A 19,218-nucleotide genomic window follows, 5' to 3' on the forward strand; every position below is an offset into this window, starting at 1 on the left:
TCCCTTTCTTATTCCTCAATCCTCTCTCTTTCTCATTACTCCACCGTCCTCGCCTCACGTTTCACCTTTCATTCCTCTCTTACCTCGACAATATTTTAATTATCTGTTGATCCATTCATTGTATTATCTCCTGTACTTCCCTGTACTATCTGCCCTGTTACTCGAAATCAGCTGTATTTCACACCGTTGCAACATGCTTTTATCCATGACTGATATAAGAAATATGCTAAGAAGACACCAATTTTTTTACAAGGCAATTATGATATTCACTTACTTTGATCTCGTTTTTACCTCTTTTGTAAAGCCATATGAAAAAGTTAGTATAAATTATTTTGAAATAGTTACTCCCTTTTTCTGTACATGTTTATTTTTTTGACAGGCCAATTTGAATTGATATTTAAACTTAACCCTAACCCACTTCCCATTCACCATAAACGCTGAGGTGTATCCACCACATAATCACAGAACTTGTAGAGATTTAAAGGCTTGCGGCGGAATGACAAACGATACTGTGATGTAGGTAGATTCTCAATATCGACTTGTCTGCCAAAAAATTGTATTCACTCAAAAATATAAAGTTTTCACCCATTTTATGAGGATTGTGTGCTTTAATGGTTTTTTCACAATGTGTAAAAAAAAATGCTCCATCAATCACAGCAATACATGTTAGTCCTGAATCTGGTTTCATAAGTGCAATGTCAAGTTTTATCTCTATCTTGCCGGCAATTGTTATTTTCTTTCCTGGTCATTTTACAAGAGCCTTGCCATTTAAGTGTTTTTAAGTTAACCCTTATCAGTATTTTTAATGGGCCCTTTGCATGTTTGTCAGAATTTTCATCAATGAAGCAATGGCATTGATCAAGATTGTGTAAGGACTGTGTTTGAATGCTGAATAGACCCAGGCTAGTGATAACCGCTTGTGTCTGCACAAAGAAGGCAAGTAAGGGACTGTTGAGTAGTTTTGGAAGTGACTACTGCTGAGTGCTGATCGATCAGGAAATTTGTGTCAACTGCCTGTGAAATCTTTGTATTTGGGGTGCTTGGAAACCTTGGTTTAATGTGCTTTTGGTACCCCTGTATACCCTCGTCAGTGATTCAGGAAGAAGGGATCTATGGCTTTCAATTTCTAGGTGTTTCTTAATTTCTTAATTGCTCATTAAGACATTGTCCTCCCATGGAACTGATCCAGTGCGATGACATCTCCATCTCTAGATCTTGTACCATCTCAAGATATTTCATGGGAACTTCAAAATTTTCAGCGCCTTCCTGATGCCATCCAGAGCACATTTGCAGACCTTCATAAAATTGGTTCCTTCTTGTTCATGGCCTTTCTGATTATTTCTCAGAGATATTGGAATTTCCAAACCAAGGTTCCATTTCATAAAGACCTGTTATAATAACAAATGAACATTTTCTATAAAAAGTTACTATCAGCCAATCAGATGGGAGGATTTCAGTAGCTTTTAAATGTTAATGCAAGTGTGTTATAATAAGTTTTGTGAAAGGACCCTCCTTGGCTTTATTTGAGGAGGTGCTGGGCTGTTCATTCAACTTCTAGGGCCCGTTTCATAAAGAGTTGTAAACTGTTGTAACTTTGCAATTATGGCAACTACCATGGTAAACTTGATTTTGATTGGCTGCTGAGCCCTGTTGCCATGGTAGTTGTCATAATGGGAAAGTTACAACAGTTGTAACTCTTTATGAAATGGTCCCCTGATCTTTGAGTGGGAGAGTGATCCACCAGATTGTCAAACCTTCTGAAGTCTCTAATGTCAATTTTTTTTCGTTTTGCATTAATTTCGTCAACGTTTGGTAGTTTTTCCTGGAGGAACATTAGGTCATACCCCATGTGAACAAGGATTTCATTTATTCACTTGGCTGAATTTGTGTGAGACTGATTGCTTAATTTGGGAATGTGTATCTGATTTAATAGGTTCATCCATTTCAAATTCACATTAGCACTCTTCTGTGGTTAAAAACTTACTTGGTCCATACCTGAGCTGCTTTCATGGGAATCACCCACTGAGGTCATAAAGGGTGGTGACATGGTCTACGAGGAGGAATGGCCTGAAACTCCTTGAGGAGCCTCATCTACACATGGATGGCAGGGACGAAAGGATACTCTGGCCTATTAGTTACCCAGCTTTGAAAGTTCCTATTTGAAGATAAAGGAGTGTGATTTGATAATTTCTTCTGGTATATTTTGCTGGTGGCTGAAGATTGGTTTCCTACCTCCAATCTGGAAAGAGTTCTGGAAAAGTTTTTGGGTACTGTCTGTGAACGTTGACAATGCTTCTTAATGACCCTTTGGCTTAAGAAATGGTTTCCTACATCCAAGTCTAAAAACAATTCTTTTGGATGCTGTTTGACATTGCTTCTTCTGGTGGATTGTTTCAGCGGTCTGTGACCCCTTTGGTTTCTTATGTCCCAGTCTGGAACAAGGTTTAGAGATGTTTAATGGGTTGCTGTCTCTTTTAAATTTGACATTGCACTTTGTAACTAGGATACATGCATTGTACTGCAGTGATTGATGAGCTTTTTTTAAGACCATTGTGGGATGTAAAGTGCACTTCCTCAGGACGAGCTTATATTGAGAGTTTAACCTGATTAGATCTAGATTCACATATTTTGTTGTCCCGTCTGATCTGGCCTCGTCTCTCAGAGTTGTGTGGAAATTGTGATGGATACATTATGCAAGTCCAAAACATTTGGTGGTGAATAAATAAAATGACCATGATGCGGAAACAAAAAAAACAAAAAAAACAAGACATAACAAAACAAATGTATACTTTTTACCATTGGTTTAATTGAAAATATTGACCAACATGCTGTTTACATTGAAATTCTTAAAAATAGGATTGCATCATGTACAGAAAAGGGTGTAATTATTTGTAAAATTGCTTTAATATTAATATTTTCATTTGAAAAGTACATGTTTTTATTTTGGATATAGGTAAAACCACAATAGGCCAATCAATTACCCCCCTCCAATAAAAAAAAATAAAGATTGAAAAGTGAATAAATGGTTCAAAGGCATGCATGAACAAAAAAGTGTAAAAGATATGATTAAGAAAAGATACCAAAAAATTCTCATATACTGTACAACTCCCCCCCCCAAAAAAAAAAGGTGCAAGGAAAAAATATCAGTCATGGATAATACATGTTGTATGTGAAATGAAGGAAGATTGGCAGATATTTGGAGCATTTCATGAAGAGCATTTGTCAGTGATTTTCACTAAATTGCACTCAGCCAATCAGATGCAAGGATTTACAGTAGCATATAACAGCTGATGGTGAAAATTACTGACAAAGACCTTCATGAAACACTTCACTGGATGGATAGTACAGGGAGGTATGGAGAGATCGCAAGGAGTGGATTAACTGGTAAGCTAGAGAGGAGAGGGGGAACAGAGGGGAGGAGGGGTGGTAATGAGGAAGGGAGCAGATTAAAGGTAATAAGGTAGTGGTTTTGTTCAAGGGTGAATAAAGAGACTTCAAAGGAGATTAAAAGACTTATTCTCATGGTAAGGAAATAAAAAAGGGGGAGGGGTTAGGGTCAATAGATACCCTTGACAACACAATTCAGTGCATTGTCTACATACTCTTGGCTACACAAAGTATCATTAAACTTGAAAATAAAGCACCTACACAAAAGACGTGGTATACCATGCATGACAGTGTCCAGTGCCCCGCCCTGCACACTTGAAAATTGGACCTTTGGTAGTGGTGTCACATTGTGTGATTCTGGCAGGAAGACCCCGACTTGGATCAGGCTGGTGGTCATTTTGTGAGGGCTGGGGTTTGCCCCATTGAATCAAAAGGTCAGCTGCTGTGGTATCTTGTATACTTGAATGAATCTTCTGGGCTGCTGGTCATTTTTTTTTAATCATGTATTTTTTTAAACAAAAAAAGTTATGTAATAAATCCCTTGGAAAATGAGATATTGATTTTCAGCTGTGCTTATTTGTGTAGATGGATGATCTGTACAAGTCCAGAAATAGACTTGCCCTACCCTTGTAAGTCTCCAACCACCCCCCCCCCCCTTACATTTTGCAAGCCAAAAGTGACATTGTCACAAGTTCCTCAAAACCCCCGTCCTTATAGATTTGTCATGGGGCAATTCCATAAGATATGTACGTCCAATACCCTAGATGTGGGACATTCCTGATTTTAATGTCCATTTAAATATTAAAATTAGTTAAGCTCTTATACAACTACTATTTTGGTATTGTATGTCGGACGTATGATAATATATTATGTAATTGCCCCATGGGTATTGTACAATGTAGAAAGGAAAGACACATGGGGAAGACTGGACAGGCAATGGTGCATGGATAGCGCCCACTAGTGTTGGGTAGGTATACATTCGCATATCGTAGGAGGTTGTTTATAAAATATATAGGGGAAATGGTCCAGGGGTGGAGATTTACCCCCATGGGTCTTCCCTGTGCCCTCTTCCTCACATCCCCTGTACCATTCCCCCCATTTATTTTGTACACAAGCATGCCGATAAGCAAAAGTTTATTAACTCGATGCTGTTGGGCACCCTTCCCCCATGAAAGAAATTGAGCATTAAGACAAATTAAGTGTCCAGTCTTCCCCTTGCGTCTTTGTAGAAGGTAATCCAAATTATGAGGGCTTTTGGTATCAATGTCAATTTTCAGAGATTTTATATTCAATGCCTTTATCAAATGATTTGTCACTGAATGACTTCTATATCAATTTATTGATGCAATTGTTATCAGTAGAAAGTCAACGATTTCTTTTTTATTTTTATAAACTCTCCTAATTTGGAATACCTTTTTGGCACTGCATAAGCTGAATATTTGAGCACAAAGATATTTTCAAGATTATAGTAGCAATTGATGGACTTCCAAAATTGGTGAAATGCAAAGCCCTTATGGGGGGGAATTGAAAGATAACCGAAATGACATATTTTTTTCAATTTGATAAAAGGGATTGTAGAGTTGTACAATCCTGATCTCTTTTTATACACTTCCTTTTAGTTTTTTTGTACTGTTTGAAAATAATAGGGGGTCCCAAGAGGGGCTGCCCTACCATAATTCAGCTTATAGAGCACCCTTTTTGACAATGTCACGTTATGACTTGCATTGTGTCCGCCCCCCCCCCCCCCCCCCCCACCTCCCATCCAGATCCTTCCCAAAGTAGAATGTTGCAAAATGGACTGATATTGAGGGTGAATTTTTCCTCCTTTAAAAAATATAATTCATAATACCATGGCAGCCATTTACTGCGTTATCCCGTTTCATGTATTCAGAGATGAAATATTCAAAATCTTTTCAAATAAAAGCAAGCTTGGTCAACCCCGAAGTTTATTCATGATGAAAGATGATAAAAAAAAATCGTAAAAAGTAAAATGCTTTTTCATAATGAATACCTCAATAACAAAGCACTTTGCAACATTCCAGGATGGTGTAACTATAAAAAAAAATGGGATTTATTTCATCTTGTTACAAGAGTGAACTTCACAAAATGAGAATAATTTTGTTTGAATAGATTGAGTTCGATGACAATTTATATTTGTTTAAAGTATTTTCTGTCAATGTGCTTTTTCACAGATTTTATTTGTATTCTTGAATAGTGATTACAATTAAAAAAATACAATGGCATTTCCATATTAAGCAAAAAAAGAAATTCATAATGGCAATATTGCAAAAGGATATTCATCTACGTTGGATGTTTCTTACATCTATTATTAGATGTTTTGGATCCGAGGTTAATAAGTTTTAAAGTTTACTTTGTTTGCGGAAGTAATTTGTAAATCAAATTAATTTGAACATTCTTTCATGAAGTCCACTCTATATGTGCAAGATGTGTGAAAATAGATCATGGTTGTAGGACGGCATTAAAAGGGCTCTCACTGGTTATTTTGTCCAGGGATGCCGTTTTCACACTTTTAGAAGTTATTTCTAGTCATAGAAACATTTTGTGTACGAAATGGGGCATTCTAGATGATTTTCACCAATTTTAACTGGCATATCCCTATTGCTCTGATATAGTCCAATTGTGAAAGCCCCTTCAGATGGCTGTAATCAGAATCACAGAGAGAGAGAATGGGAGGGAGGAAGAGGGAGGGTGGGGGGTGAGAACGGAGAGAGATAGAGGGAAGGAGAGAAAGATAGATTGATGGGAGAACGAGGGAGAGGCAGATAGAAATAGAACAGGAGAATAGACAGAAGAAAAGAAGAGGAATTGATCAAATTAAAAATTCATGATAAATAAAAAATTATGACGGGTAAATATTTAAGGTTGAGAGGTCAAAGAAATACAGAAAGCTGTAATAAGTCGGAGAAAAGAAAGGTTTAAGAAATAGAAACATAAATACAAATTAGCAGAGACGTCGAAGCAAAAAGAAGAAAAAGAATAGAGAGAATGTTTGGTTAATGATGGAATATAAGGAAATAAACAAAAATAGTTTTGGGGGGGGGACGGCTAGAGAATGAAGGGTATGAGAATCAATACAAGTAGCCAAATGAAGCTGTAACAAGATCATTTAATAATGTGTTTCATAAAGCAGTTCGTAAAGTTACATAAGACTACGCACGATTGGAACATGTTCTTAGGTGCTAAGTCTGCTCACGTACCATATAACTAGTCGTGCGTAAATTAATTCGTAACTTACGAAAAGCTTTATGAAATACTAATCGAATAAAATCACAAATTCTAACACAAAGTTGCTAGTTTTACTTGCGGAGGAACTTATAGTTCGCATTTTCCAAGCACATTTCCGATAATAGACAAGTCGTATCTTTGGTTTTAAGGTGGAGAAGCTAATAAAAACTGACCTTGAAAGCATTATAGGCCCTACATTTTACTTTTCAAATTATATGCGTAATTATGAAAAAGATCATTTTGACGACTTAAAGCTTATCAAATGATAATGATTACCAAACTGTGGATGAAGAAATGTAGGCAAGCATAGTAATCGATTCTTTAAAGGGGAAGTTCACTTTGAAGATTTTTTTTTTTTAAATAGTTTGAAAAATTATTTTAAAATCAATGAAATATAATTTTCTAAAAACGAAAAAAAGAAGCCTTTATTGTAACTTTAATTTATATATTAACAGACAAACCATTTTTCACCCGCTCCTGAAAGAAAAAAAAGTTACCACAAACCATTATCTTATAGGAGGTGCACATGCTGCTTGCTCTGGAAGTAACAAGAAACATATAAAGTTCTAGTAGCTTTATTAATCGTTGATTGATTTTCCTCAAACCTTCACCGATATTTCTACTATTTTTCTTTTAGTATTTTTATTACAAACGTTTCGCCAGGGTGAACTTCCCATTTAAGAATGAATTTCAAAAGACATTACTACAGTCAGTCACACCAACGAAAGGGACTCCATTCTGACCGATTGTATGTTCTTATATGTGACGTATGTTTGTCCATCCATCTATGTCAATGTGACCGTGGGTTAACTTCGTTCCCAGGAAAGAAATATCCATAAATAGACCAGTTCGTAGTTACTTCATGGACAATTTTGGTCAAATTACCTGTCATTTCTTTCATCATGATAGGCAAATTTCAAAGCAAGATATTACGTAAGCTAATTGCCTTACATATCAGGATGAAGAAATTGAATAGACCAGGTGACTAGAATAGCACACCAATGAACACTTTATGAAGGTATTTGTTGCATTCCTACTTTGAATGCAAATCATAGCATGTTGCACAATGTACGTGGCAAACTGTGAAATACCAGTCGTTTGTGGACGCATTGTTGTTTTTGTGGATGTAAATGAAAACCACAATTCAAAAGAATATATGAATAATCAAGACATCAAAGTTGGTGCTTATCTCATTAGATTTTAAACCACCATGTCACTTTAGTACAAATGACCTTCCTCTGATCATGCGTAGAATCTTTTGATCATGCGCAGAAAGGAACTACGAACTGGCTTAACATGTTTATTAAAGTTTTGGTTTTATTATCACGTCAGTTTCTAACCCGACTTTGCATTCAAAATTGGAGAGGGATAAGCCCACTTATGTTTCATACTTCTATATATTTTATTATAATTTTAAAATGTAAAGCAAACTTGACGAAATGCATCGTGAATAATGATAATGATCCCTGAACAACAACGCACTATTATATATATTTTTCAGTGGGTGACTCTCTTCAATTCTTGAATCAGTGCCATTCTCTGCCTAAATTGGTACTCCGGGCTGAAAATAATTAATCTGAATAGAATAAAATTAACCAAACAAAATGCTGAAATTTTCATCAAACTCTGATGACAAATAACTATTGTATTGAAATCAGTTATACGCGCCTGAATATTCATTAGGAGGGCTGATGATATCATGCCACAAAAAATCATGTTGTTATGTTCTTACATGAAATCATTTTTGTTTGATGTCTCCTTTGTAATAAAAAAAAATTGCAGCAGTGAATACCTTATGCATCAAATCAGCTGTCAATCCATTTTTTTTTATTCCTGATGGAAAAATTGAATAAAATTTCATACAATAAAATACAAAAGAATAAATGGGGAGCATGACGTCATCAGCGTGCTCATTGCACATTCATCATGTTCGTGAAGACATAATGCAAGGCTTTAAAGTATCATAATTTTCTTATCCTTTGTCCGATTTTGATGAAACTTTCGGTCTTTTGTTCATCTTATCTTACTTTATCTGTTTAAACCGCATTAGTTTCAACCTGGAGTACACCCTTAACACAGTGTCACAAAGAACATTCCTGTTACTTAATTCACTGCTCCGTGGCTTGTCATTCTCTGTGCTCTGAATGGGTGCTTAAGCAGGTAGGGGAAAGCTCGATCAAGACATCCAGAAATGCATAGGTGATGGCGACGAACTGACTGCTTCACCGTAGACTTGTTGAGTTCTTAAAATGGTTGATGCAAATGGAATCTGCAATTAATTCAATATACAAAAGAAGACAATTAAGACAAAGTCAACATATTTTTTCCCCTGAATTTCAAACGAAGAAAAAAAATTGCAAAAGTCAGAATGTATAGGCCTATTGTTGTCTTAATTTCAAGTTCTTGAGTAAAAAAAATACGATTTGAATATAATTCATGATAGCAGGTAAAAAAAAACTTATCATAAATCAATGATAACCACCTGGAAAAAAAGAGGCCCAAACAGTATGTTTTGGAAGACAAGTATTGAAAAATGTAACAAATTTTACCTCCATTTTGTAGTGAATATCTTTTATTTATTATTTATTTTATTTTTTTTTTGGGGGGGGGGCTTTTTAAATTTACATCAGTAAAAATAGTTCCCACCCAGGGTCAGCCATGTCTCCACTTCAATTTCTTTATTAAAAAATGAATTGAATATTTATTCATTTATTTTCATTTTTTCCGGTAAAAATTGGCATGATACAAGAAATGGCACTTGCTAACACATACATCGGTCCGCAGGTGAAAGGGGGCACAGACACGTTCGTGAGGGGAATTTTTTCTTAGGTGAAAATGGGCACTGGTTCGAGAAAGGGCACTGGTTCGAGAAAGGGCACTTACAAGAAGGCAATGGGGCACTTGCTCACACCCAAAAAGAACCCTCCTTCGGTGAAAGGGGCACAGTACACTTCGTAAGGGGGCATTTTTATTGCGTAAAAAATGCCCCTTTTTAAAGGCTTCAAAAAGGGGGGCACAGTGCCCCAATCCCCCTGTATTTTTGGTTGATTAATGATTAATAAGCAGAATTTGAGTAATTTTGCTAAATAAGAATATAAATTAACCACTCAATCATATTGCACCTCTTGCATTGCAAGGCTTATAATTTTTCATTCGTAAAATGAATATTATAGCTCACACCCAAAAAGAACCCTCCTTCGGTGAAAGGGGCACAGTACACTTCGTAAGGGGGCAAGAAAGAAGAAACAAAAATTCATAATAAGCATGAAATCATCAGGAAACATATAGAAGCAAAAATCAAGGTATCTTTTAAAAGGAATTCTTACCAGTCTGACACTGATATCCATGGGATTTCCTGCAATGTCTTGGACTTCTACAGCAGCTGCAATTAAACCATTGCATAGGATTTCAGGGGTTCTGCTTCGATCGGCATCAACTGTCCACTTAAATCAATCTACATATCCTTCCTGGTGATAATTAAAAAGATATATTGTGACGAAGAGTCCACATTTTATTTCACAAATGAAATCAGAGTAAAGTTTGTAAATTTGTTTCAGAAATTTAAACAGAGTTGTATATATTTTCAGTAATATTCAACTAAGTGAGATATTTTCATATACTGAGACATGGCTCAGACCTAATTCACATATACCTCTTTATTACTTCGAGAATTATGACATGTTAACGAATAATCGAATATGTAAACAGGGAGGTGGAGTTACAGTATATATTAACAAATCTCTAGCATAAACAGAGACCGGACTTAACGTACATGTTTGAATCTCTAGAAACCATATTTATAGAGGTTAAACCAAACAATAACACACGCTCTTGGTATATTATTGGTATAATTTATAGACCTCCCTCGGGAAATGTAGATGGTTTTATTTGTAAAATGAATTCTATTCTGAGTATTGTCAATAACGAGCACAAAAATGTCATTTGCTTGGTGATTACAACATAGATCTCAATGATATGAATGCTTCTCAAACCACCAAGAACTTCTTTGACTGATTAATACCAACTCTTTAACGCCGTTATTATCTGTACCCACACGTATATCACTGGTCACACTGCAACCCTCCTTGACAATATATTAACGAATGATGAAAATAACTTGATGAATTTAGTGTTTGTTTCCGATGTAAGTGACCACTTACCTGTTTTTATCATCACTGAAATCCCTTCCTCAATAGATAGTCTTAACAATGCTTATTCTAAACGGTCCATTTCAGACACTTCCATTGCAACCTTTTACCATAAAATTTCTTCCGTCAATTGGCCTATTAATGTTGATGATCCTAATAGTAGTTATGATAGATTTCTAACGATATTCCTTAAATTATACAATGAATGTTTTCCTATTATTCCTGCTAAGCATAAAAGTTCTTCAAATTAACCTTGGTTTAAAAAATATTTAAAATGACTGTCAAAGAGAAACTAAAATTGTATCGAAACTACCTTTAAAACCCTTCTGATAGCAATAGAGAGAAATATAGGTCTTTGGGAAACATTTTTACTAAAGAACTACGCAAACAAAGGAAAAATACTATGATCAGCTTTTCAAATACACCAAAGGTAACTCATCTAAAACATGGAAAATATGGAATAATATGTTGGGTAAAACTAAAAGGTCAATTATACTACTTTTGAAAATAATGGAATCACCCTTGAAGATGCAGAAGTTGCAACTCAATTCAATTACTATTTTATTAATGTGGCACTTCTTTTAATATCAGAAAACATACGGTCAACTGATCATAATTATTGCCCTCCAACACCAAAGAACCCCTATTCTATATTTTGTACTCCAAATAAATACTCTGAAATAATCGACATAACCAGCAAACTAGAGAATGGAATTAGTCCTGGATTTGACAGTGTAGATGTTTCCATTGTAAAAAAAATCTTTGTCATAGCCAAACGAATTTGTAAATTATTTGATTTATCTATAAATAATGGTAATAATTATATTTGCTTATATAGCGCCTAACACTTACTTTGTCAGAAGTCTCTAAGCGCTCTACAGTATATGCAGCATAATTACCCTGGCTTTAGCAGTGCAGCTGTTACGCGCGCTGCGTTTCAAGGAATAAATTCCTGCCAGGTACCCATTTACCTCACCTGGGTTGAGTGCAGCACATTGTGGATCAATTTCTTGCTGAAGGAAATTACGCCATGGTTGGGATTCGAACCCACGACCCTCTGTTTCAGAGTCCGGAGACTAATCCACTGGGCCACAACGCTCCAGCTGATTATTGTTCCTGACCAATTAAAAATAGCAAAAATCGTACACATATATAAGAAAGGACAAAATAACGTATACAGCAATTATAGGCCGATCTCATTATTGGCCATATTTTCAAAAATATTAGAACGATGAATGTATAACCGGATCTTAAATGTTACAAATAAACAAAACATATTGTATTGCAATCATTTCGGATTTAGACCACAACATTCAACTTCATCTGCCTTTATTGAATTTATTCATTATGTATCTAATGCTATTGACACCAAACAGTTCATTTCATTTATTTCTGCAACACTTTTTCATAAACACATGAACAAAGAAAATACAATAATAATATACGTATAACTTACAAGCAAAACATTGAACATAATTGCATTTTCTATTAATATATATTGATTGTTAGAAGGTTGCAGGGGTTACCACTACAGTGCGTCCCAAAAAACTATACACTTTTGAAATGGCTGCCAAATAAAAAAAAATATAGCACTTTGGGGGAAAAGACTTATAGATATGGAAAGCCAATAAAGTCAACTTTCAAGTGACACCAAAAACTTGGAAAACTATTCATGCTTGAGCGAGCACTGCCCACTGAAACAAAGGGTATGAAAATTAGGGTGGGCCGGAATGCCTTCCAATTTCTTTCAGGTTTTTGGTTTGGTACTTGCAAAGTTGAGGGTTATTTGGTAAATTAAAGATCAGTTGTGATCAGTTTGTTGTTTGTGAAAATTTAATGCATTATTAAATTGAAATTTAATGCATGAGTGGTCGTGAATCGCAGTTTTTAGTGCAGCATTTTGTCTAATGTGGATCTCAACAATGTGTTTATGAAAGTCAGAAGAGGGGGGTAATTATGACTTAGGTAGGTGAAGTACGTGGATGGGATAAAGGTCAACAGAACATTTAGCAACCCCTCCCTCCATCTCACCCCCCTCCCCCCGCTTCTCTCCTAGTTCCTGAGAGACTAAGCTCGGCTAGGCTGGGCAGGAATTAGCCTTACGTTTTTTTTTAGTGGTAAGTCCTTTGGAACTTGATAAGCTAGATTAATGAGTTCGATAAGTTTTGGTTTCTTATGTAAATTTCATGAGTTACGGTACACCATGTGGAGTGTTATAGAAGCAGTGGATAGAAGAAGAGAGGAAGTGGATAGGCGAGAAAGTGGAGATTTGAGAATAGAGTATTCTTTCTTGAGAATAGTCCTGAAAAGGACTGTAAACCAGAAGGAATGTTGAGTGAGAACAGCTTGAGTAGTAGAGCTGATGAGGAGATGCTGGCTTGCGTCGGCGAGTAGAGATGATGAGTAGTAGAGAGACTCGACGTTTCGGACAGGTTGACTGTCCGTCTTCACTTTCTCGCCTATCCACTTCCTCTCTTCTTCTATCCACTGCTTCTATAACACTCCACATGGTGTACCGTAAACCACATCAGCAATTGTACATGCCACCATGCAAACCTTCAAACAAGATGTAAATTTCATGAGTTACTAAATTGAAATTTAATGCATGAGTGAACATGAATTGTAATTTTAGTGTAGCATATTCATCTTGTGGACCTTAGAAGTGTGTTCGTGAGAGTCAGAGTAATGTGATGGTACCTGTTACAAGCAAGAGGATGAGATATGCTAAGACTTGGTTAAAGGGCATTCCTCTTCTTTTTGTCCTTTTACAAATTAAAAGTCATATGTACCGTCCGGACGCGTCCCCTCTCCATTTCCCAGCCCCCCTCTCTCTGTCTCACTTCCTGGATTGTAGCCTATTCAAAACTTAACTGCCAAGTGACCGGTTGCTGATGGTCACTTTTATTGAATAATTACCAAGAAATTTAATGATTATGATGATTAATAAAATAATTTATTGAAAAACCTTAATGTTTGATTGATCACATTGCACATAGAATGAGTTAATTTACTGATAAATTGTTGATGAAATGATTGATAGGAAAAAGTTGATGCCCCAATTCAGAATTATTCATTAAATCAACATTCCGCTCTGGACTTCACGAGTACATGACAATAGCCATCAGTCTCTCAACAGGAGGGGGGGGGGGCGGGGGCTGAATGTTCTCTTGACCCTTACTCCATCAACCTACTTCTCCCACTTAAGTCCTATCTCACCCCTATTCTCCCGACTCCCATGAACACATTGCTGAGATCCACATGATAAAGTTGAAATGCTGCCCCAAAAATGTAATTTGTGTTCACTCATGCATTAAAGTTCAATTTAATAATTTATAGAATTTGCATAAGCAACCAAAAGTGGTCACGGTTGCTCATTAATTTATCACAACGCCCTTAACTTTAAAAACTGACATAAATTGGAAGGCTAATTCCAGCCCACCCTAATTTTCATACCCTTTATTTCAGTGGGCAGTGCTCGCTCAAGCAAGAATAGTTTTCCAACTTTTTGGTGTCATTTGAAAGTTGACTTTATTGGCTTTCCACATATGCAAGTCTCTTTCCCCAAAGTGCTTTATTTTTTTTTATTTGGCAGCCATTTCAAAAGTGTAGTATTTTTAGGGACGCACTGGATAAGCTAAGCTTGACTGCGTGGCAGCCCCAGAAAACAATAATTATTATTCATCCAAAATATCTTAACGTAAGTGTGCAGGTGCGAAATGACGGGGGGGGGGCGCTTGGTCCTCACAATGTATTTTTTTATTTAAATTTTTTTTATGTGTCTCATTAGATAAAGCGAAAGAGCAATTTTGAAATTAACTCTCTGAATATTCATTCAATAATAATGTTTTAATACCTTTTTAAAGGGAAAAATGAATCTTAACTGTTTGAGTGAATCTGGCAATGTATTCCATAATGTCAGGCCCATTATGTCTAAGCGTTTTATGTGCTAATAGTGTTTTAGGATTGTCTAAGTGAATATTCTGACGTCCGTGTTGGGTATGAATGTAAGTTGCTAAAATATGAAAAGAAATCGCTTAACACAGGAGGAAGCAGTTTGTAATTATTTATACATATTTATACATAGAAATAGCTATTTGTATAGTATTTATATCATATATCTTGTACGTTTTTAGACGATAAAAAAGTGGATCAGTGTATGAAAGATATGTTGATTTTGTGCAGATCCTAACTAACACTTTTCTTTTGTAATAAAAGTAACTGTTCAATGTTAGTTTTACTACAGTTTCCCCAGATAATGTTACAATAATTAAAATATGGTAGTACCAATGCATTGTATATCATTAAAAGGCAGTGCTCTGGCCAAAAATATTTTAATTTGTATAATATTCCAATTCCTTTAGCCATTGATGATGATATATTGCTTACGTGTTGGTTCCATGATAAATGTTTGTCTATTGTAATACCAAGAAATTTAACATAATCTTTTTTTTTTATCTATGGGCTCATTATCATTTACAATGTCTTGGGGAAAATCGTCATTCTTATGAGTAGTTTGAAAATTAACAACATGAGTTTTAATTATGTTTAACGATAACTTGTTACATTTAAACCAGGAAGAAACACTTTTTAATTCTAAGCTCATTATATTAATCAATTCATCTAAATTTCTGTGAGATAATAAGATGTTGGTGTCGTCAGCATATAAAATAAACGAAAAAATATGGGAAGAATTTACTATATCGTTGATACATATTAAAAACAGAAGTGGTCCCAAAATCTAACCTTGTGGCACTCCACAATTAAGAAAGGACAACGGAGATCTAATATCATTAGTAAAGACGAATCGTTGTCGATTTGAAGGATAACTTTTAATCCATGACCTGGCAACTCCACGTATTCCGTAAGTATATAATTTATGTAATAAAATTTGATGATCAATGGTGTCGAAGGCTTTACTTAGGTCCATAAACAAACAACTATTAGTTTTATTCTCGATTTATCAAAAGCCTTTGACCGTCTTGACCATAAATTTTCATTGTATAAACTTAACTGCTATGGAATAAGAGGTACAGCTTTAAAATGGGTTAACAGCTATCTGTCGGGGCATAAACAATATACTATTTATAAAAAACACAATTCTGAATTTAAGATAATTTTGGAAGGCGTTCCTGAAGGTTCAATCTTAGGTCCCCTTCTATTCTTAATATATATATATGGATGATATCAGATTCACTTCCAAAAAGTTGCATTTTACAATATTTGCTGACGATACAACAATTTCCTTTTCAAATGATAATGTAAATGAATTAAGTGAAAATCTCAATCAAGAATTAGTTCATGTAGAAGCACGGTTAGTCAAGAATAAACTCATGATAAATATTTCTAAAACAACGTCAATGGTATTTTCAAATCGCCACTTCAATCCCAACGATGTTAGAATATATCTCAGCAGTAAGGAAATTCAACACACATCTTATACAAAATTTCTTGGCATCCAACTTGACGATAAACTCTCCTGGCCCAATCACTTTAATTATTTATGTTCGATTATTTCAACAAATATAGGTGTAATGAATAAATTAAATTTCCTTCCCCAAAACATATTAATCAACCTTTATTATACAATGGTTTATCCCTATTTAACTTATTGTAATGTTGTATGGGCCACCGCAGCCAACAATAACCTTAATATGTTAAGATTATTTAAATTACAGAAAAGAGCAGTAAGAATAATATGTAAAACTTCATTTAATGCCCACACTAGTGTCCCTATTCAAAGATTGAATATCCTGAGTGTATTTGACCTTTATAAACTATCCCTTGGATCATTTATTTATTCTTGTCACAAAAAAGATAATTCCTGAATCACTGAGCAGATATTTTTGTCTCAATACTACTACCCATTCACACCAAACTCGTGGACAACTTGATTTTCGCATGCTCCCCGTCCGTACTACTTTTACTAAAAAACTATAATGTATTCAGGTCCCAAATTATGGAACTCTCTTCCCCCTACACTTAAAAATAGTTTATCTCATAATAGTTTTCAACGTCAGTACAAAGAAATCATGTTAACAAAGTTCGCATCCAATAACAACTAATTGTAATATGACTATATAATCTTTGTGTTTGCCCTTCTACAATTATTCTCACTAATTTCACCTGTCGATTTTCTGTGACCCTCCACATACGCTAGTCCTTTAACTTTTTTCTATCATTTTCCTAGAATGGCAAACACTTCATTTAACTTTGTTAATGTTTGTTTTTCCCTTGTATTCCTTTGTTTTTGTATGTTCTATTTTGTATCACTTCTTTTTCTTTCTTTACTGGGCTGGAACTTCTAAGATCCAACAGATCTTTAATACCAGTCCACACTCGAAGCCTGTTTTGTACACCATTTACCGTATTAATCATTGTTGTTTCTTTTTGTTCTTGTCATTATGTATTTCTTATTAACCTGTATATCTTATGCTATTTTTATCGAGTGAAATAAACGAATTGAATTGAATGAGTTTAAGAAATTCGTTCGAATTATTTACAATTTTTACTTTGTAAACTGCATTGTACGACATTTGATTTGAGAGAAAAAAATAAAACATCTTAAAAAATTATATATATGTAAAATGTAATAATCGAGGACAAATTCTGGCGATGTCAATGATGAGGCTATTTAAACATTGATAATTACAAGTTCACATATTTGTATAGACCAGTTAATATACAGTCTAACGTCAACGACATACATTGATACATTGACTCGCTGTTTTTTTTTTTGAGGTGCAAAAAAAAAGTAAGCAAAATGATATTAATTTCCAGAAATCAGTTGCAGCTCGGTTAACTGGAACATGTACACTCATTGCTTTGACTAGTAAGGTCAATAGTGATTGCCTTATGTTTAAATCTACACGTACGCATAGTTTATCCGATGAAAAACCCCAGAAATTTAAATTGACAAATTCTCTTACCTGTGCATAGTCCGCTTGTTGCTGTATCTTGCATGCTGAAATGTAGACTGCACAGTGCAGACAATAAACGTATAATGAGAAATAAGAATTTAATATCTGTAGCTTTTATTCCTTTCAAGTTTTGTTTACAGACGAGGGAGTCGTTCTTGACGCATGCATAAGCTTTAACAGGCTCATTACTTGTATATAATTATATTGAACGAAAACATGTGCGAATGTCGCCCATTCATGCACTGCCTCCATTATTCTGAGCAATTTATTCAGATTTTCCCGCCATTGTACGCTCGTGTCGCCTCAGTGCGCATTACGTAATCGCCAAGTTCACCTTTTATCGGCACCGACTAACTTTCAAGCCCTGTGTGAAGGATTGATTTTGGAAACTGTACAGCCTTTAGTAAATTTATGACAAACCAGTCATATTTTTAGTAGATGTCATATTATTCAATCACTCTTTTTGTTGCTTGCATCTGTATTTTTGTCAGATTTCAAACATAATAGTGTAAAACCAATACTGTTATCGTTGAATTACATAGATGACATCTGGAAAAAAAAATGACCATTTGAAGTGAAATTGTGTGTTGAATATGCAAATGCTTTTCATGATAAGAAATAATTATTTTCTGAAAATTATTTTTGTTTACTGGCTTGTGGTTTATGTGGTAAAGAATGTGGGTGCTAAATTTCGGTGCAATCACACGAACGGCGGCCGAGATCAGAAGGGGGGGGGAGGGGGCAACATGCCCCCTCGTCATCAATACATCCTTAACAGCCCAGTCCTAACTCTTTTAGGGGGTTAGTCCAAGGGGCGTTTTTTAAGATGCTTTATTTAAAACTGAACTGAAATGAGCAGTTCCTCGATGAATCACATACATGCTTGATATTTCAATAACTCCATTATCTGTCTCAATTGCAAAAACAGTTCTCTCCGCAAGATGCTACCGCCCTTTCACACGTAAAGAAAAATCGTAATTTGTATGACAAATATTTAGCACGTGTGAAACCAAAATGATTAGAATCACAATTGCTTATCACAGTCACGATTACAATTGCAACCATCATTACAATGGGCCTTTTCACACGTACATCTTGAATCATCATTGTATAAATGATGATTGCTATTGTAATCGCGACTGTGATTAACGTTCAGTTATCAATCAAATGATCAATGGCTATACCTCTCTCTCTCTCTCTAATTCTTCCTTCTTTCTTCTTCTCCCTCTCTTTCTTTCTTTCTTTCTTTTTTCTTTCTTCCTTCCTTCCTCCCTCCCTCCCTCCTTTCTTTTTTAATTTCTTCCTTCCTTCCTTCCTTTCTCCCTTCACTTCCTTTCTTCCTTGGTCCCGCTCCTGCTCTTTCCCTACTTTGTTAAAAAATAAAAAATGACTACAAATTTTTCATTCTTCTTTTTTATCATCGCTTTGATGAATATCAATAATTTAATTATATGCATACTTTCAAAAGAAAAATTGGTGCTTTGTGACAAGGTAATCATCATTGAATGAATGTTTCTCTA

General features: G+C 35.2%; 1 long non-coding RNA gene across 1 annotated transcript; it reads right to left on the reverse strand.

Annotated features, from left to right (window-relative positions):
* Positions 1-8,288: 8,288 nt before the first annotated feature.
* Positions 8,289-18,055, reverse strand: LOC121422942. The gene is made up of 3 exons (XR_005971212.1): positions 17,708-18,055; positions 9,960-10,100; positions 8,289-8,902 (listed from the first exon to the last, which is right to left on the reverse strand). It is a non-coding gene; the product is annotated as an uncharacterized LOC121422942 (long non-coding RNA).
* Between the last annotated feature and the right edge of the window lie 1,163 nt (positions 18,056-19,218).

The sequence above is a fragment of the Lytechinus variegatus genome, chromosome 10 (assembly GCF_018143015.1).
Source record: "Lytechinus variegatus isolate NC3 chromosome 10, Lvar_3.0, whole genome shotgun sequence".
Taxonomy (NCBI): domain Eukaryota; kingdom Metazoa; phylum Echinodermata; class Echinoidea; order Temnopleuroida; family Toxopneustidae; genus Lytechinus; species Lytechinus variegatus.